The 22,733-nt window shown below is 30.8% G+C and overlaps 1 protein-coding gene and 1 pseudogene across 5 annotated transcripts in view; both read right to left on the minus strand.

Moving 5' to 3' along the window:
* Positions 1-22,733, minus strand: part of SGCZ (sarcoglycan zeta) — a 781,719-nt gene that overhangs the window by 156,077 nt on the left and 602,909 nt on the right. The gene's annotated exons all lie outside the window — the stretch shown is intronic.
* Positions 1-22,733, minus strand: part of LOC107502667 — a 49,269-nt pseudogene that overhangs the window by 12,624 nt on the left and 13,912 nt on the right.

Here is a 22,733-nt window from a genome sequence, read left to right on the forward strand (position 1 = left end):
TTGGCAGAAAGAGCTTCACAAACAGGTAGTGTTTTGAGCAAATATCTGAAGGAGACCAGGGAGGGAATCTTCTAAAATTTTGGGAGATAAATGGAGGGAAAAATATTAAGGCAGGAGACCAGGAAATGCAGAAGATAGACTACAGAAATCTATTTAGAGTACCAAAGAAACAGCAAGGAATTGTATGGGGAATAAGCCAAAGGAATGCAGGAAAATGAGTGGAAAATGAAGCCAGTGAGGTAATGAAATGGGTTGTAAAGGCAGTTCATGAGAGACCTGGTAGTTAATTATAAAGATTGTTACTTTCATTCTAATGAGGTAGAGCACCACAATAAGATTTTGAGCAAAGGAGTGACATTATGGCTTTATCTGACATATCAGAAAGCACCATTGACTAAAGTGCTGAGAATAAGTTTTGCATGGCAAAGAATGGAATCAAAGAAACCAGTCAAGAGGCTTTTGCAGTAATCTAGGGGAAAGAAATAATGGCTTGTAAAAGGATGGTAGCAGTAGATTTGATAAGAAATCATATTCTAGGGTTTAGTAATTGCTGATCTATTGTGTGAGATTAAGCAAGGAAGAGAGGGATGACTCCCAGATTTTTAGCATAAGGAACTAGAAAGACAGTGGCATGTATGTCGTATTATTATTCTCATCTGTCTCTATGTATCTTTTGATCACTCCTTTTATTTTTTCTGGGGCTAGTTGTTCTTTAATATCATGTTGTTTAATCTCCACATTCTGGTGTTTTTTTTTTTTTTTTTTTTTCCTGCTTTCTTTTTGCCGTTGAATTCCAGTTTCAAAATATTGTGGTCTGAGAATATGCTTGGTATAATTTTAATCTTTTCATGTTTGTTGAGGCTGGTTTTGTGTTTCATAGATATATGTACCCCTATGTTCACCGCAGTATTATTCATGGACATGCAAATAACCAAAGTGTCCTTAAATAGATTATTGGATAAAGAAAATATGGTACATATATACCTTGGAATATTACTCACCCATAAGAAAAGATGATATACTGCCATTTGTGACAACTTAGATGGATCTTAAGAATATCATGCTAAGTGAAAAAAGTCAGATGGACAAAATCAAGAACCACATGATTCCATTCATATATAGAATATAAAACTGAAAGCAACAAACAAAACAAATAAATAAGCAAGACTCAGACACAGATAACAGTATGTTGGTTATCAGAGGGAAAGGGAAGTGAAGGTTAAGTAGAAAAGAAAAAGGGAGTCAACTGTATAGTGACAGAAGGAGACTTGATTTTGGGTGGTGAACAATATAATATACAGATGATTTATTATAGAATTGTACACTTGAAACCTATATAATTTTATTAACCAATGTCACTCTAATAAATTTAATAAAATTTAAAAAAAGGAAAGGAAAATATAAGTACACAACACTAAATAATCCATTAGGCTAGATGAGCCTTGTAGACTTTAATATAAAAATGAATAAAGATTATGATAAACAGGAAAAAAAGCATCAAGAGAGAATGAGATAAGAGGAATTGCATATAGTGGGTGTGGATAAATCTTTCAAGAAAAAAAGTATGAATATTTTTACAAAGACACAAAATGAGAACAATAAATTTAAAAAGATGAGCTTTTTCGAAGACATTTATGTAAACAAATTTAAAAGTTAGATGAAATGCATAATTTCCTAGAAAAGCAGTTTATAAAAATCAACTCATTTAGTGATAAAACACTTAGATCAATTTCCACAGAAGAAATAAAGGATAAAATACATCTTATCTAGATTATTTTTATAAGAAAATGGGCTTCAAAAACAGATAGTCTGTCTCTAATGCTTCACATATTGTTCCAAAGAATGAAAACTTAAAAACAATTTCTAAATTATTTTAGAAAAAAATATAATAATACCTAACTTTGATAAAGATAAAACCAAAAAGTAAACTCAAAAGATTACAAAACAATATTACCAGTGAATATAAGGTAAGCATTCTAAATAAAATTTTAGTAAGCAAAATTCAGTATCACATCAAGAAAATAATAATGCATAAGCAGGTAGGGTTTAATTAAAGAATACAATGTTGGTTAAATAGTTAAAAACTATTGATATAATATACCATACTAGTAGGTCTAAGAAACATGTTTTTTTTTTTTTTATAACTTTAAAAGCCTTTGACAAACCCATTTGTTTCTTTAAAATCACTGAAAAATAAAAATTGATGAATGCTCTCTTAAGTGATATATTTACCTGGATCCTTAACCCAGCATCTTAGTTAATAAAGAATAACTAAAGACTTTCCATTAACACAAGGAAAGAGGCAAGTGTGCACATTATTTCCATTACCATTTATAATTCTTCTGAAACTATAAGCATATGCAAGCAGAAAAAAATCAGATCTTAAGAACTAGAAAATAATGAATAAATCCATTTCTCAAAGATATTATTATATACCTAAAAAACTCAGCAGAATCAATTTAAAAAACCTCACAATTTCAGGTTCGCAATAAAAAAAAATTAGGTAAGGTAGTAAGAGACAACATTAACTTACAGAAATCATTGGCCTTCATAGGTTACATAAACAATAACTTGAGGACTAATGTTAGAGAAAACCCATTTGCAATAGCAGCACACATATCAAATACTTAAAAATAAAATTTAAAAAACTATATGAGAAAAACTTTAAAGTATTCCTGTAAGTCTCAGCACATCTTGAGCAAATAGAAAGACATCCCTTGCTCTCAGACAGGATAAGTGAATATCACAGAGATGACAAATGGTTTTATGATAATTTATAAAATTTACAAAATCCCAATAAAATATTAATATGCTATATTTGTATCTAATTAATTTGTCGCTAAGTTTACATGAACAAATTGGCATGTATTAATAGCTAGGCAAACAATGTAGGAGAAAAGCCATAAGGTGAGAGGTGTTTTGCCCAACTAGATATTAAAATATTATAATTAGGATGTTGTTTTAATCTTCACTTTTAATAATGTTGAATATTTCTAATTTTATCAACCATTTACATTTTCTTTTCTGTAAGTTTGTCATGTTCTTTAATTGGGGTATGGAAATTTTTTTCTTACTTATATATGCAAGCTTTATACATTATGTTAACATTTTATATGCCAATTTATTATGAGTATTTTCTCAGTCTGTGGTTTGCAATTATGTCACTGACAATCTCAAATTGACTTTTACTTTCTTACATTGATTTGATGTTTTGTTTAAAGGTTTTCTTCAACCAATATTAGATAATCATCTATGTTTTCCTATGACATTTGGATGTTAAAGTTTTAGCTTTAACTTCTAATCCATCTAGAATTTATTTTTGGAATATAATATTATGCATTATTATCAAAATATATTTTTCAAGTAGCTCATACATTTTTCCAGTTCAATTAAAAATTTTATAAATTTTTGTTGATAATTTGAATTTTACTCTAATTAAAGAAATATTTACTATCAAAATTCAAATAGTAAAGTATCATATAATGTAAAATGTGAAACTACTCTTTATGTTCTAAATCCTAGTCCCCAGAGGTAACCGTGTTAAACACTGTAGTGTATACTCTCAATGATACTTGACACATTCTTCACTGCACATAAACTTCTTTCTTCTCATAACTCATCAGTTTCTGAACCACATTATTTTTTCATCTGAGCTGGTGATGGGCAAAAGAAGTAAAAAATATCTATACCTTATATTTGATAAAAATTTGAAGTGGCTTAAAGATTCATAGAATTTAGACTCATGAAGGGCTATGTTAATTATTAATGGTCAAGTGTGAACTCTAACGTTTTTGATCAAGGCCATCACAAAGCTTCTTTAAAAAAAAAATATATATATATATATTTATTTATTCATTCAAGAAGCTTCGATGAGGGTCATATACAATTCTCTGTCCTCCAAGAGTGCTGCCTAAACATATTAGAGCTCCAGAGTTCACCCACACAAAATTACAATTTTACTAGTCAGTTATTCCTTGAAAGATGCTTCTCCCTTTCTGCTAAGCATACCGGTTTTTGCTGACACCTCACTAGCCTTCTCACCCCTGTGTAGAATTATTCCTTCTTGGTCACATATTTCCACTGTATAGCTTTACCATTTCATGAGCATCTCTGTGGTACCTCCTGGAGAAATATGTCATAAAGAGTACTGAGTAAAAGTGACAGGGCTCCCTCCAGCCTTTCTTACAACACACTGATAAGAGGGACAATAGGGATACCTTGTTTGTGTAACAGATTCTTCCTGCTAAATCAGAGTTATGCATCTGCTAAACTGACAACGAATTTAGCTATCAATACCTCTTGAGGTCTTCTATGTAGTGGGAGCAGAAGAGTATCCAAATTTAGGAATGTTTACAAAACTTCTTTACATCCAAGAGGTTTCTGTCTGTATCAATATTATTTTGCATGAGGACAAAGACCCGTAGAAAAGAACTTAATTAGATCCAAGAAAAAGGGCTCAGAAATATACAGACTTGTCTGACTGTCATCAATTAAAGAGAAATGTTATAATATCAGAGCCCATAGACTATTGCTTGGCATAGAGGATGTACATGTTAAATGTGAGATGATTCTCCTGGAATCCTAATGCACAAATCAGTTCACATAAGAGCCTTAAAACAGTGAGAGATATGCGACACAAACAATCATTATTAGGGACATTCACGAATATTTGTGGAGGAGGTTCCAAGAATAAATTCCACATAAACTTTTTTTGCTATGTGAAAGATAAGTGCTCAGAACATCAGATTTATAAACGTGACAAATCAGGACTCACCAGTGGGCAAAGTATTAAATGCTTAAGTAAGTTTAATGAACCAGTTTTATAATGTTTTCTTATAGCCCTCTTATTCCTTGGGACACACAGGGGTGTCCGGTGGTCTTTATCAGAGACGAAATTCATATCAAACGTGTAGAATCCTATACCAAGATGAATTACTGTTCTCTAGTGACTAAATTTTTGATACTGGCTATAAGTCATGTTTGACTCTTTCTTCTCTTAGAATCACTTCTTCCCCAGAAAGCTGCTCTGTCCCTGAGAGGAAACTTATGTGAAGCCATCCCACCATTTCACATACTCAAAACAGCCCAATAGAGATAGAACTATGTTTACTTCCTAGAATTTCCCCTAACCTTATAAGAAAATGGTATCTGTTGGGTCTGGCCCAACAATGCTCTAAATATAAACCTTGCATTGGATATCAGTAGGCTATAACTCAAACTAAAATCTCTGTTATGTATGATCTATTTTAAAATTAGTCATAAAACTAATTAAGGTGAAGTATTAATTACAGTGTCAAAATAAAATGCTTTAATTTTAAAGAAAATTGATGTAATAATTAGAGGCTTTTTGCTAAATCATCTTTCACTAAATATGGATTGAATTTCTACTTTTTGATTTTATCACTACTTAAAGAATTTTATAGTTATGGGAAAGATGCCTAATGATAGATAAACCTAAAGATAGGCCCAAATTGCCCTGCATATTTCCAGATTACACACAATGTTCTAAGCTAATTAGTAAGAGCGTTCTCTTTTACTCACAAAAGTCTCCTGCTGTAGATATTAAATTATATAATCTTTTCAGATAAAGGACATGTACACTGATAATACACTCAAAGGTAGGTGTTAAATACCAAAAACAAAATGAGGATCATCTGTTAAGGGAGTTTCTGGAGGGAAAGATTACTTCATGCTAATACATTTGTACTGAAACTAACTGTTAAGAGGTAAAATTATGGTTAAAAGCATTTCAGGCAAAAGAGACTGGTAAGAGCAAGTATTTGGCTAGGAAGAGAAAACCATATTCAGGAAAAAAATGGATCCTCTAGTTTTAGAAATAATTTAGGAAAGTTGTAAAAACAAGGCAAGGCATTTGAATTTAGGATTGACCACTGAGGACCTTTGAAATCAGACTAAAAAGTTTGAGCAGTGTTTGGTAGGGAGAGCAGAGAACCTAAAAAATTCAGAGGCATTAAGTGACATGTTCTAAATTTGTATTGAGATATTTAATTAGGAAGGTTTTAGATTTGGATGGAAGATACTTGTATGTTATGGTGAAATATCTCAATATACTTTCAGATATATTCAGTAATTTGTATTATTTGAATTTGGAATTCCTATTTATAAGTCCAAAATGAGAAAAATTACTTAAACTAATTATTCATATTTTAGAATATCTTATATCAGAAGACCTGTGCTAGTTGAAGCATGATAAAGACTCATGAGGCTTGTCATGAAGATAGCAATAGCAGACATCACATAGGTTTCATGATAAAAAAAAAAAAACTGTACACATAAGGTTATAGTAAATGGTGTAATGATAACTGATTAATAACTGTGGGAATGGGGGGATCATGGTTGCACTATTTGCCAATTTCCATGTAAATACTCACACTGTAAGAAATTTCAATCTATCTGCATATATTCGCTGAATACAGAATTGGGAGAGAATTTCACAATTGGGCTCATGAACTGGTATGAATCACCTTCAGGTAGAAATCCACTCTAGTGTATTAAGGGTCCATTGTGTGGCAATTTCTAGTTGCAAGTTAATTAAGAGGTACGTTTCGAAGAATATGTAGGGTACACATAAATAAAATAAGATTCTCTAGGATATATGTTGCTAGGATAAACTAATTAAAATTATTCACTTGGAGGCAGTAATGGGTGAGTATATGACGCTGATGCCCTAGATGGCCACATGGTATACCAGCTGTCTGTGCCATAGTCCATGCCATAGCTGTCATCATGCACAAAACTTCCAGGCCATCAATAGAGAGAAATTAGAAAACTTAAATTTATCAGGAAAATCAAAGTTCAGTCGTCCTAATTTGGAGATCATAGAATAATCTATTGGTTCTTGCTACAGTGATTTTGACACTTATACTACAGAGCATATTATATCTTCTGTTTGTTTTTACAATAAGCCTTTTGGGAGCACTATACTCAAAAAGAATTTAATAAGAAAACTAAAAATACATGTTTAATAAAAATTTAGTACTACAATTCCATTTCTCAAGAGAGTTGATTATATGGAATCAAAGCAACACTTTTATTGTTATACAGCTGATATACTGCAAATGTTTTGTAAATTTGGTTAAAAAGTTCAATATTAAAGATAAAAAAATTTTGACTGCATGATGTTTAAAAAGTATAATCTTAGCAATCCTTAGAACTGGTTCAGTGCATACAAAATCAATATTGGCACATAAAAAAGCTCTAAAAGTCTAGTATGTGAAACAGAAGTTGTAGTTGTATAAAATTTTTTATATTTGTTCAAATTCAATACTGAACACACACACACAAAATGCCAGTCTACACTTTATTTCTTTGCCTCTAATCATAAGACAATTTTTAGAAATATTTCAGTCATTGTATTAATTTATAGGTCAAACTACATATCTTCCAATGTCTTGACGTTTTAAAAATAAATTTCTCTAAATTTATTTTTTTTTCAAAAGTAGTTGTAGTTTTAATCATTATTATATGTACGGATTGCCAAAAGTTACTATTTCAATGCTTCTAGACTATTACAAATATTAAAAATCAAGCTCAGAAACAGAAGGATATTGAAATGTATGCCTACAAAATCAAAGGAGTATTAGGATGAAAGTTCAAGTAGTACGTATATTTTAATATTGAAATTCTGAAACCATTTAGAATATCTTGAATTCTGGTTAATATATTTTAATGAATAATATATTTTTAATTAAATAAATTCATATTTTGTATAAGAATGAAACAAAATGAAAAGGTCATGACTTCACAGAATCTAAATTTAGACAGTTTCAAAAAATGCAAATGATATAAGTTATTAGATGAGAGTTATTTGCCTATTGAGGGAGGGTACTCTGAAGAAAAATTTGAAATGACATATTTACACTTTCAAATAGAATACTGAAATAAAGACTATACACCAATATAAACCATATACACACCAATTTATTCTAAATTTACCAGTTACTTCAAAATCTTTTAAATTATTATTGTACTAAGAATCAATTTAAAGTGTTAACACTTTAAATCTCATTAATCATAAGCTAAAATTAGCAGATGATTTCAGAAAATTTTATAAAAATAAAAAATATTTCAATAATAATTATTCGGCTTTTATAATCGTTTCATATTTAGACCATAAAGATAAGGCATTTTCATATGGATATTTGCTAAGTTTAATTTTGAATGGTACTTTATTTTGAAAATAGTTTCTGAATAAAATTGTTCTTTATGTTCAAGAATAAAATAAAATAGATTAGTTAATTAATTAATAACTATTTTAATTTATAATTTTATTTAACTATTATTTATTGTCATAAATACTATGTTTGGTTTATAGATCACAGACTTCATCTAGCATTTGCATGTTTAGATATTTAACACAAAGATCAATCTAGAATACAATTATTGAGATCTTCACAACTCTAAGAAGAAAGAAAATGAGGATAAAAGAGAAAGAAACAGAATGAAAGGAATGGAAGGATGTAAGAGGTATAATGAGTGTAGACCCACAAAACTATGTGATTAGTTATATCCTGTAGAATTTAGCAAGAATAAGATAAAAGATTATTATAGAATTTGATAAGAATAAGATAAAAAATCATTGTAATTTAGAAAAAATAATTTGGTCAATTTTCCAGAAGATGATGAGTTTAAAGTAAAATGCATCAAATTGAAATCAAAGACAGAATTTCAAGAATAAAATATCACAGCTGCAGCTATGTAGGATTTGAAATGCAGATATAGATGCTAAGGAGGTGAGTATCAAGTACCAACACAGGAAAGCAGAATTGGCCTAGAGCCAACAAGCCCTGAGTCTCAAAGGATTTTCCTGTAAGAATAACAAAAAGAGATTAGTAAGAAATATTTTCTTTTGGTTTGGAAAATGGTGAGAAATCTTTCTATCCACCTGGTAACTTTATTTTATTTTATTTTATTTTTATTTTTATTTATTTTTTAAATTTATTTTTTGGGGGGGAGGGGACATTGGTTAACAAAATCCAGTGTTTCGGGTATACAATTTAACAATAAGGCATATATATATTGCATTGTGCGTTCCCCTCCCATAGTTAGATTTCTTTCTGTCACCACATATTTAACCCCTTTTACCCCATCTATCTCCCTCCTTCCCCTCTCCCCTACCCTCTGGTAACCACTAGTCTATTGTCCATGTCCATGAGTCTCTGTTTGTTTGTCCTGTTTGTTTATTACTTTTGGGTTTATATCCCACATATAAGTGATGTGGTTTTCAACTTTTTCTGTCTAGCTTATTTTGCTTAACATGATTATCCTGAGATCCATCCGTGTTGCAAATGGCAGTATTTCATCTCTTCTTATGGCTGAATAATGTTCCATTGTATATATGTACCACAGTTGCTTTATCCAACCATCTTCCGTTAAGACACTTTGGTTGCTTCTATGTCCTGGCCACTGTGAATAATACTGCTATGAACATTAGGTTTCACATATTTCCGTGGATAATTTTCAGGTTTTTTTGGTAAATACCCAGAAAAAAGGTTCATATGGTAATTCAATTTTTAGTTTTTTTGAGGAAACTCCATACTATTTTCCATAGTGGTTATACCAATTTGCAGTCCCACCAGCACTGCGTGAGGGTTCCTTTTTCCCTACAACCTCTCCAACATTTGTTATTACTTGTCTTGTTGACGATAACCATTCTAATGGGTGTGAGATGGTATCTCATTGTGGTTTTGATTTTATTTCCCTAATAGCTAGCAATGATGAGCATCTTTTCATATGTTTGTTGGTCATTTGTATGTTTTTTGATATCTTTAATTTAAAAATAACACATACGCATGCAGCGCAAAATAGAAACCACTAGCTTCAACAATGAATGAGTGAAAGATCTGATTTTTTAAATGAGAATTTCCTACTGAAAAATGAACATCAAAACTAGTCCAAGAGCGTAAAGTCACTAGAGTTCAAACAGAATAAACTCCAATTTCAGCCTTTCAAAGTTGAGGTTGAGGAGTACACCATGGCAAATATTTACTGAAAATAGACTAATGATGAAGTTACAAACTACATGAGAAGATGAAGCATAACAAAAAAGATTGAGTTGATGTTATGAATAGAGGAATTAGTATTCAAAATACCTCAATAATAGATACTTTTAAAGTTATATGAACATTATATAATAAATACCTTTTTAATCTATTTTAGAGATGAAAAATTAACATGCACATAATAAAAATAGAAACAATGAAATATAGTCTCTGAAGTATATGAAACTATGAAATATAATAGGAAAAATAAAAAGGAACCAATTTAAAATTATAATTATGAAAAATATACATAAAAATTTAGAGGACAAGATATATGGCAGATTAAGGAATTAGAAACTAGACAATACATTTAGGAAAATCACTCAGGATGAGGACAGAAATACAAAGACATATAAATATGGATGACGAGGTAAATTAGTGGAGAATATAACATAAAGGGTCCCAATAAGAACAGAGAAAATGAAATAAAAAAATATTTCAAAGCAATATCTTAAAAATGTTCAGATTTAAAGAAAAATATAAGTGCTCAGATTAAAATATCAAATCATGTTCGGTGTAGGAATAATAGAAGCAAATTCAAAGTAGATATAATGATAAAACTGCTAAACTTTAAAAACAGAAAATCATAAAATTCACCTGTTAGAAAAAATTGGATTAACAAGTATGATGATAATTACACAGAAGAAAAGATTTCTGAGATGACTAAAACACAATGGAATGCAAATTTCGGAGTTGATACAAAATAACTCCAAACAGAATTCTAAATTCATCAAATCTGAAACTCTATAATGAGAGTAAAAAATACGTTTTAGACAAAGACTTAGAAAATTTGTCTCTATAAAACTTACAGAAACACATAAGGATATGCGTAAGTAAGAAAGGAAATATGCCCAGAAAGAAAGGTTAAGATGTAAGAGGTGTTCCCTCCTAAAATCAATGAAAATGAAAGAAACTGGTAAATATCTGGCTTAAACTGAGTATGTAATGAATGTCAAAAAAAAAAAAGTCTAATATTTGACAATGGTTTTAATTGTTATTGTTGTTTAGTGTTTTAGTTTTCCAAAAATTTATCTGCTCATATACATTGAAAGTGATCTTGAAGCATTGTCCAGGGCATAAGAACCAATAAGGCATTGAGTAAATGATAAGTTGAGATGGGTGTTAGTATTGACAAGCTGAAAGACTAATAATTTTTACAATAGAGGTAGCTTTAATTCTTTCCTTCATATAAAATTAAAGAAAGACTAAATTGAGATAAGAGTTACTAGAACATTAAAAACTACTTTGATGTCATTGTTATTAAAAAAAAAATTATTCCCATCTATTTATTTAAGGTTGTAGGCAGCACCTGAGCTATAAAAATGAATAATGAAATAAAATTGAAATCTATTTTATTCTCTCCAAATATTCATCCTCGGATACATGGCATATTGTAGGGGCAATAATATAAAATCAATAAAATTTATTTCTAATGAAATGTGTTTAATAGCTTTAAAAATATATGTTCATACTATATTTTTATCACTTTAGTTAACTATTTTAATTATAATTATAATCATAAATCAAGTAACAAGAAAATGTTTAGAACCTTATGTTGACAAAATATTAAAAACTAAATTTACATATTTTTGCAGCACTATGTTAGACTTAAAAATAATTATATTCTGTTAGGATAAAATTCTATGAGAAAATTAAAATACAAGTTCAATAGATAATAGTAAGCATTAAATCAGTATGTTATATAGATTCTATTATATACATTTAAAATAGATTTGTAGTTATTTTGTGCTTTTTTACATAACTGCATCTCTTGAAGCTACTTAAAATTATGTGAAAATATTTTAATGCTCACTTAATATGCTAAAAATGAAATTTTTAAACAATTTTCTTAGCAGTATATTAGCAAAAAAATTATTGAACACAATTTGAAAGAGTCTATATTTCTCTAGAAGAAGAGATTTTCATTAACCTTAAACTTCTTGAGGGTAGCTATTAAAATAGTAATGTAGAATCTAGCTTCCAAATTGCTAGCAAGAAATCAGAAGAATAAAGTTAACATATTCATTTTAGAAGGAAGAAAAGGGGAAGCAATGGAAAAGTATGACACATAGGAGACGCTTTTGTATTATTTCCGGATGCATAGAACTAAATAAAACATGTGTCCCCTAACTCCAATATTATCCAGTAACAAGTCTCTAGGGCTAAGGAAAGTCAAATATATATATATACCTTTAATTGAAGCTCTAGGGATGATCTGGAAATGAATTGATATAATGCTTGTTTTGAGACTGGAAACAGTAAGACCGAGCAAGCAAAATGATCTTCTGTCCCCATCCTTAAAAACATTTCATCTCTAATATGATCATGCTAGAGCATTTTTAAAAGTTTTTTTTTTTTAAACTTCGTTTTCTTCTTATATAGTGTACAATTGTTGTAAATATAAAAAACGACAACAAGACCAAAGAAAAAATCATGCCTAAATCTAGAGTGTAGAAATAGTCATTGTTAAGACTTAGGTCTATGTTCTACATATATATACTAAGCGATTCCATATGTATCCAGAAATGCCAGATTTTATTAAAGCCCATGGGGAGCTACTCGCATACTTCAAGCAGGGGTTAATATGCTCAGTGGCAATACTGGGAAGGGTGGATAGGAAAGCAGGCCAGTCTACTGTCGGGTACCAATTAGGAGACTATTCCAGTATTGCAGAGATGAATATGAATTCATGCAGTAAAAGGCAGAGTAAACAATATCCTATGATTCGTTGCATTTAGGGTTGCAGTGAGGAATAAAGGACAGAATTTTAAAACAATTCCCAGGGTTCTGGCTTTATTTAATGTCCTAAATTTGAAGATAAGTCTCACACACACACACAAAAATCAATTATCTGTTATACTAAAGCAATAACAGCTATACTTTAATGCAAATGAATAGTTATTGTCTTTGATAACTTCATTTTCTTTTCTCTTATTAGAGCCAATTTTCTACCAAAAGTTTACTTTGGAATCATTTCTTTATCTCAGCTAAAATAGCTAGCCTTCTAGCTTTCAGGTGGTATGAAGAATTCATTCTTAAATCTAGTAAGATTCTCTAGATAATAAACCATGTACTCACCATAACTGAACTGAGGAGGTAGATGGTAATCAAAATGATGTGCATGAGTTTTAAGATCTGTTATTGCCACAATGGGATAAGAGTAGAAATAAGATGTTCGCTTTTTTGGAAAATTGGCATGCCCAGAGTTCCCAAAGCAAATTGTGCTGTATTTATTTCAGATCTAAGAGTTTATGGGACACTGAATCTTAGATTAATCCTGGTTTGCATGGCGATATCAGGTCTATTTCATTTAGTTTAATCACACAGGTAGATAGAATGAGTATTTAAATCACATAAAAAATGATTACCATAAGTATAAATATTAGAAAGTATAATTATTTTGAACTTAGAAAATTAAAATTATATATAACTTAATAAGCATATTATTCATGAATTATTTCTTGAGTAATATATAGATATTTAATACCTGCAGTCTTAAAAGATCAAACTCTACTATAAAAAATGTTTGAAATTTACACATGGTCTCTATTTTTGTAAATTATTTTCATGAATTAATTAATAAAAAGTTATACTTAGTATTTGTCCTTTACATTAAAAAATAATTTGTTATGCTTAATGTACTTTTTATTATACTTTATAACTTGTGTTTTATTAGGAGATACACATTTAAGGACGAAACTCAAAGTGCATTTGTAATAAACTCAAAATGATTCCAGGTAATAATTTCTGTGAGGGCCCAGTAGAGGGGAATAGAGAAATGCCACCACATTATCTTGATTTGGTTGACTTTCTAAATTTTATCTTTCTTTTCTGGAGTCTAATATAAATGTCTCTGTGTACAAAGGATATAGTGCTAGGTACTATTTTTACAAACCAGAAGGGCAAATATCTCTTATACTTTTACATGCTCCCAGAAATTACTCCAGTAAGTTCATTGACTTACAGATCCTAATGAACTCTGAACATTCTACAAAACATAAATCTTAGAAGAGAACTTTCTATTACCACCTCTGTATAAATTAACTTTCAAATCTGACCATGTTTTTATAGCCAATAATTTCCTGGCTTAGTGCTTTCATTAATGTATGAACTTTAAAAAGAAGTACCTTCTCTTTAAAGAAAATATTAATATATACATAATTGCTGAGATATATTTTGAAATTTTTACATGTTTGGTGTGAAAAAAGAAGTAAAATATAAATGCATAGTTATATCTGGAACTACTTTATGCACTTCCTTATTACCAATATCCTCAAAACACAATTTGATATTTAAAAAATTCTTTTTAAGATGGCACATGTAATATGAGTTAAACTCAAATACCTGAGGTCATGTCTGGCTAATGTGGCTGGCTAGTCACAGGGTTTCATCCAGTTTCATTCATGTGGATTTTTGATCCTCTCATAGATAGATCTGAGGGTAAAATAACAAATGCCTAAACTAGCACTGCGGTGATGTGGTGAGCTATTTGGAGATAAAGAAGGTGGTCAAGATGTTAATTTTGGTGATTGAATGGAGATATTAATTTAAATAGAAAATGAAGACGATAGAGAAGGCAATGTAAATATTCTGGAGCTGTCATGTTTCCAGGTGTTCTGTCAGAGTATGGATGTTACTGTGCAGATATCAAGAACAAAACTTTCAGATTATTAAAAGAAATTGAGAAAGACAAATATATAGAAAGATATTTTGTGTTCACTGATTGAAAGAATCAACATAGTTAAAATGGTTTTATTACCAAAGCAATATACAGATTTCATGCAAACCCCACTATGGAAAACATATCAAGAATAGAATTTCCATATGACCCAGCAATCTCTCTTCTGAATATATACCATAAACATTTTAAAACATTTATGCATAAAGATATATTCACCCTGATGTTTACTGCACTATTTTCACAGTGGCCAAGATATAGAAATAACTGAAGTGCCCTTCAACAGATGATTGGGTAAGATGTGGTACATACATACAATGGACTATTACTCAGCCATAAGAAAAGGTAAAATATTGTCATTTGCAACAACATGGATGGATCTTGAGATTATTATGCTAAATAAAGTAAATCAGACAGAAAAAGTTGAGAACCATATGATTTCACTCATATGGGTGATATACATCTGAAAGCAAAATATATGAACAAAACGGAGACTCACAGACATGCACAACAGTTTAGTGGTTACCAGAGGGAAAGGGAGGGAGGTAGATAAGGGTAAAGAGGGTCAAATATATGGTAACAGAAGGAAATTTAACTTTGAGTAGTGAATGCACAAAGCGATATACATATGATGAATTATTAAATTGTACACTTGAAACCTACACAATTTTATTAACCAATGTCACTCTAATAAATTTCATAGAATAAAATTTAAAAAAAAAATTTCAGATTACTTTGATTTTAATACTGGTTCTACTGTTTACAAGATAGTGACATGGACAAGTTGTTTACTTGGTATCTTCATTTTTTAAGGTGTACAATTAGCATAATAGCACTTACCTCAGAGGATTCTGAGGATTAAACCAAATTAAATAGAAAAAGAACTAAGAAAATATAAAGGACATAGGACTTGGTCAATAAATACTAGCTATAATTACTCTACCCTTAGCTTTCTGTCACAGTCTGTGTACTCTCTCTAGGTCATTTTATCTACTATAATGTTTCCAATTCCACCTGATGATTCAAAAATCTCTGTATCGGAAACAGTTTTGCTCGTGTGGTTCAGAACCATGCATTCAACTAGAACTTACTATCATTAGAATGACAAAGAAAAGAAAGCCAAGGAAGAGAATAAGATTCTGAAGGAGAAGAGGATGCAGTGTTTATCAGCCAGGTTAACAGAAAAAAAAAAGATGACACAATCAGATTAAGAAGTTTGAGGAAAAATTAAAACATTGACTATTGTTTTGTAATAAAAGGCTGTTTCCCATAAGACGAGCATAGTGCAGTACACTAGTTTTCATAATGGTGGAGCCCTCAATTCCCCAGGGATGTGGGGAGGAGGCTGTTACCCAAATCCAGAAGGAGAGCATTGACTAGAAAGGTCATATTGAGAGGATCATTAATCGTCATCACAGGACACAAACAGTGAGTGGAGACCAAGAGAGTGCCAGGAGAATAAATACTGCAAAATATCCTGACTTCATTTTCCTCACTTTCTCTGCTATCCTAACAGGGATATTTGTTGGGTGAACACCACCAGACATCAAAGGGAAATGAGACCAAAGTAAATATCGGGGGGAAAGGTGGAGAGTATACCTTCATGGGTGAACAGGTGATATCTGGCACATAATGTTCAAATGTGAGGCTATAAATACAGCTAGAAATATCAAATAACCATAAAAAATATGTAAGCTTCTCAATAAATTCTAATGCCTTTGTACTGGACGACACTACCAGTTTCAAAAGGATCAAAATGAGTAAAAGTAGGTTTATCATTTACATTTAATGTATCTCCATTTTATGTATATGTTAGACAAGAGAGAGGATAAGTACAAAAATAAATTTTTTAAAGGTAATACCAGAACATAGGTATTACTTGCTTTCTTTTTCTGCCAGTTATTACCCCGCACATTGTAAGTGCCTCTACCTTGTCAATATTCACTCCATTACTCTTGAGATCTAGCTGAAAAAATTACCTAAGTCGTTTAGTTCCTGGGCAATATGCTTTCAATTTAGCATAAGGCAAGGATTTCAAATGGACATTTTCTGAACAAGGAAAGTGGATACTCATAATGTTTTCCTTAATTGCTCTGGTTTCTTATTGCTGTGATAATTGGGCGACTGGTTCAGTGAGATCCCTGTCGGATAGTAAATTGTTTATAATGGTAAGAATCAGACCAGTTAGCTTTGGAGGACTTGGAAATATTATCCAGCCTGTTCCCTTTGCCTTCTAATACAGTCACATCTATTCATTCATTCAATATTCAATGCATACCTATCGAGAGCTTTCTATTTACTAGGCTCTTTTCTTGCTACTAAGGACATTGAAGTGGACAAAGCCTCCATTCTCACTAGATATTACATTGAGAGTAGCTGATAGCTAATATAATGACTGACAGATACATTCTCCTTTCAAATTAGTCAGGTTTTCTAACAATAATTTTCATGATTAGGCCACTTAAAGGCTTATTTTTGAGCTCAGGTGAGTGGAGGTATCAGATGGTGAGCTTTAGGTTGACTGTGGTCATCCTGTCTCTTCCCTTAAGCTTAGGATAAATTACAATCCCTTAAGGACATCTGGAAGGGACTAGCCTACAATACTGTGCTATTTGAAGGTAGTCAGAAGAACAGACTGGTGTATTACAGAGAGCTCATAATTCAACCATGAGAAATTTGCTTAATCACTTTAAGAAGCAAATATCATCATTTACTACAAGGTCATTGAGAATAAAGGATATATATGAAAGGAACCCAAGATAAGTTATTGGTAAATATTAATACAGTTATTTCAACTTTGTGAGACATAATTTTCTTATCTTTGAAATGAGAATAATGTCTCCTATCATTATTCATATCAAGAAATTAGAGATGAGTGCATTTATAAGATTGAGCAACTATTGTCCTATATAGATAAACTATACCTAGATTCTTTTTAGTGTTGCATTTCAATATAGAATTCCCATACTCTGAATAAATAAATATCTGGGCTTTGCTGTTTTCTACTAATGGGGGATACAAAATTTTGACTGACTTTTCATTTCTCCTTGAGAGATGTTTATTCCTCACTCTGTATTAAGGTACTTTAGAAATATGGAAAGCTATAATATTTTTAAGGTTGATAATAGAAGCTAGTAATATTAGACTCTAATAACATTTCTAGTACAACAGAAAGCATTATAACTAAAATTAGACAATTTATAACTAGGTCAAACTGCAAAAATTACTCCATTTTTTTTGTGTTTTTATTCCCAATAGCTATTACTGTTTCTAATAGGCATTCACCACTGTAGATGATGAAAGTAATTACTTCACAGGAATAATCATTTTTCTTTTTTCTTTATTTTACATTGACATACAACATTTCTAATCAAGCTGTAGTAGTATCTATTTAAATTTAACATAAAGAAGGAAAAATAACTACTTGTTTCATTACATTCAAAGCCTAGATTATCATATATAATAGAGCAATTTTTTAATTTTAACATATAAAATATAACATTTTTCTCTCCAATTTAGGTAGCTGAGATGAGCATATTACGATCTTCACTAAAATATTCATAATTTATCCTAGCAATTAAATATAGAGGGCATTTGGTATACAAAGAAATCCTTCAAACATTAAAGAAGCTTACCAGAGACTCTCTTCACTATATGTCATCAGCATCCTCAGATGAATTTCTGGCTCATCCAGGGTCTTTCATAGGGGCACTTCATTTAGGATTGTCAACCTTAAGCAGAGCCTTGCACAGTTATGTCTCTCTGCCTCTTCCTCAAAACATTCTTGCCCTGTATTTCATTCCTGATCCCTACTTTCTGACTACCAGCAAATAACCTGATAAATGCCTTTGATCTCAGAAATTGTCTTCCTCTAAGAATGTCTGTTTAAGTTAATGGTTCTGATCATCAACTCAAGTGACAGCTTTTTGTGACCCTCAACTGTGAAGTGGTCTGGGTTTCCCCTGGCTGGAAAAACCACTTAGTAAAGTGAAAGGACAAGAGTGTTGTAGTCAGATCTGTTTCTCTTAGCTGTATGAAGGTATGAAAGTTATTTAAATGTAAAAGCCTCAATTTTCTCATCCTTTGGAATTACCTATCCTTTGGAACTGCTTTTGGATTACATAAAGTTATATCTTTAAAGGGCCCCTAGTATTACTTCTCTGTTATCTACATGTCTTTTCCTCCTGGATGTGAACCCAGTCTACTACTATTCTTTTCAATTTTACCATCAAAGACCTAGTTTATAACTATTTAGTATACTCAAGGCTTTGGCCATCAATAATAGAATTTCATTTCAACAAGCATAAGTGCTTATTAAAATAAATAACAAATTTAAAATGTAAATTTGAATATTTATTTCTATAAAACTTAAGTCTTAACTTGTGATTATTAACTATTTCTAAAAGAAACATTTCTTTTTCTAAGCTCTAGTCTCCTATGAGTTCAAAAACCGCATTTGAGCATTACTGTCCTAAAATATGAGAAGAATGTGACACTATCATTGCTTTTGAAGAGTAGAATGGTATTCCAGAATTTAAAATTGTGTTGACTGTAAATATTTCATTATATTATCTACTAGTCATGTATCAGACTTCTTTGAATGCCATGTTGTTGAGTTTTTATACAGTAATTATTGTTTATTACAAAATAATATGTGATTATAACTGCTTAGATGATTGGTAAATCAGAATTCACTTTACTTTACTGGTAGACTTGCATAGGCTTCAGCATCCAACTGCTATTAAATAATGCCTATAATGAATTTGTCCAATGATGCCAGATTGAACTTGACAGGCTGGGTTTTTAAAACATCTTTCCCATTAGTTAATTTAGTTATGCTCTGGATACATAGGTTCTTTCCCATATAACAGATGATTTATTAAAAGTGAAGAAAATTTTTCTTTGGCTTTCTAGCTAGAAGTTAGAATAAACTTCTTTTATAGAGATATTATGCAATTAGATTTTTGGAACTTTGCAAATTCAAAATTACGTATCCTTATTTTAACTGTATAATGAGCCACTTGTATTCAAAAGCATATTTGTTAGTTGCTTTTAACCTTTTTAGGACCCATCATCATGCTTTGAACTTCATCAATATTATTTAATGAATTGGTAATATGTTTTACATTTTTTAATCAGGCACTTTGAAGTACTAACAACCTAATAACTTATCATATTTATCTATAATTTAATTTTAACAGCTTTATTGAGTTATAATTCATATGCCATAAAATTCACCTCTTTAAAGTATGCAATCCAATACTTTTTAGTATACTTTGAGTTGTGCAACCATCGACATAATGAACATTTAGAATCTTATCATCACGCCATATAGAAACTGCCCCTTGATTATCGGTTCCCATCTCCTCTCCCTGCTTCCAGCACCACCTCTCTGGCCCCTGTGCCCTCTCCACTAACCAACCATAGACGATTACTAGTCACATTCATATCTCTATGTATTTGCCTATTCAGGACATTTCTTATAAATGGTATCACATAATATGGGGTCTTTTATGACTAGTTTCTTTCTCTTGGCATAATGTTTTAGAGATATTACGTTCATGTACTTGCATGTATCAGTACTTCGTTCTTTTTTATTGTAAAATAATATTCCATTGTATGGTTACTACATTTTGTGTATCCATTCATCAGTTAATGAAAATTCCAATTTATCCCATATTTTGGCTGTTATAAATAATATTTCTATGAAATATTATTATTTTTTGTGTGCGGATATACATTTAAAATTTTTTGTGTAGGTGTATATTTGCACTTATCTTTGGAAGATAACTACAAGTGGAATTTCTGGATCATACTGGATCTTTCATTCCAAGTAAAATGATCTATAAGGTGTTAGAAACATTATTTGAATAATCATATTCACTTGCTTTATACCATGACAATTTTATTATTATGCAACCAAACCATGTTCTGGATACATGAACCACACTAAATCTGTGCTATCTTGTGCAATTATTTATGAGTGCCCATTCTCACATCTATATTTTGAAAAGTGCAAAGCTTCAACTTCCTCATCAATAGCTTATTTATAGAAAAGTAACTTTGATGCACAAAAATGGAGAAAACAGCCGTGCCCATGGACTACTCAATGATGAATTAGCCTGGCAGCACAAGTTATTTTGTTGTTCTTCAAAGATTTCAAAGTAATTTATGTAATTAAATATATGCGGTGATTACATTCATGTTTTGTTGTCTTAAACATGTTTCCAACAACGAAAATCCAACAACATATTTGCATAATATCTGAAGTCTTGGTAGTCAGTACAACATGATTTGAAAACCAATGATTTACCATAGGCAGGCCAGTCCCACCCTATTGTTAACAGCCCTGGCATAATCTTCTCTCTATTGTTAACAGCCCTGGCATAATCTTCCTTCCACTCCACCAATCCATATCATTCAAGAAACAGTTCACTTCACACCTACAACGAGTAACATTCCTAGATTAATTCTGCCTGTAATAATGTAACAATGTTTACTATTTCATAAACTTCTTTGCATTATCTATCAATTCAGTAAAACAGCTAGTTCCTAGTAGATGAAAAACACATTGATTTTTCTTCTCCAATTGTTGTCTTATTTTTTCAAAGAGTTGGAAGCAATATTCGTTTAAAAAAAATGCAGATCTTATGAACAATGTTCTTGTTCTTAACTAGAAAGTTATTCTTTTACTGATCAGTGACAGAGTCAGTATTTGGAGCCTGCAGGAATTTGTTCCTTGGGGTCTGAAAATTTCTACAAAACTTTCTAAATTCTGTTGTATCGTCAGTGATTATCTTAATAAAAATAGATTTACAGTTTTAAAATAAAACTATCTTTCAGTGATAAGTCATAATTATAAATTATTTATCTTTCTATAGAAAAACTTAGTTTTATAAGTCAATATTTCTCAAACTGCTATTTTTTTCCACAAAGAAGGTCTGTGCATTACTCAAGTTTAAGAAAAAAATATACATACAATATTAATATAAGCTATATGTTTAAAGGTTGAGCTGGAGCTAAAAACTTGCTAAACATTTCAATTATATACTTTTAATCCTCAGAGCATTAAAAATCATCAAACATATCAGGAAACTCTAGCTTTCACTTGGGAGAAGGATTTTGATAGAAATTTTAAGGAAGAGAAATGAATACTTTGATAACTGGATATGTGCCATGTGTAAAGCTCAAAGAGGAAGACACAGAAGGAGACCAAGAAGATGGATGAAGAGACTAACAAATGCTGTACTAGAGTAGCATGAAAGAGAGAGAATAGTCCATCTGAGATTAGATGGATGATGCCAGAGGTGGAGATGCATTCTTCTTAGCTCAATTTTAAATTTTACTCTCATGTTATAACAATCATACACATAGACTTAGCTGTAAACACCCCATCTATCTATACTTCTCTAGTGTCATTTTCTTTTTTTAGTCACATAAAACTTCCTCAGTGCTCAGTGTGTGTAAACTGTGCTAGAAAATCTTTAATATTATACTATACTAAATACATATCCTTGTAAATGCTAAGAAAACATCCATTTTTACTAAATATGAGCATTAATAATAGCAATGCATTCTCTTAAAAATTTGAGACTATTATTTCTGCGTATGTAGACATCTATGAGAATTGGAAGAGCTAGGGGAAGAAAAAAGGAGATTCGAATAATCTTAGAAGTTCTTTTCGCAGTCAGAAATAATGATAAAAAATTTAAATGACATTTAGCTTTTCAAAAAAGTGAGAAAACTCAGAACTCAGGTTGTCATTTCAAATCAGATGTTGTAATATTGTTCTTTAATCATTAGAAAAGATCTTTCTGATTTGGCACACTGAGAACTCATGAGGATATTTGACTTTTGTAATGAAGGGAAGTAGAGATTTTTTGGCTAGCTCTTTCTCCAATCTTATATATAAGTCGTTAGAATTGACATAGTGCCAGTCATTTTCCTGTTTGCCTTCAGATCCATGTCTTGCTTTTAGCTTATTTTGCTTATAT

The sequence above is a fragment of the Rousettus aegyptiacus genome, unplaced genomic scaffold (assembly GCF_014176215.1).
Source record: "Rousettus aegyptiacus isolate mRouAeg1 unplaced genomic scaffold, mRouAeg1.p scaffold_m13_p_11, whole genome shotgun sequence".
NCBI classification, from domain to species: Eukaryota; Metazoa; Chordata; class Mammalia; order Chiroptera; family Pteropodidae; genus Rousettus; species Rousettus aegyptiacus.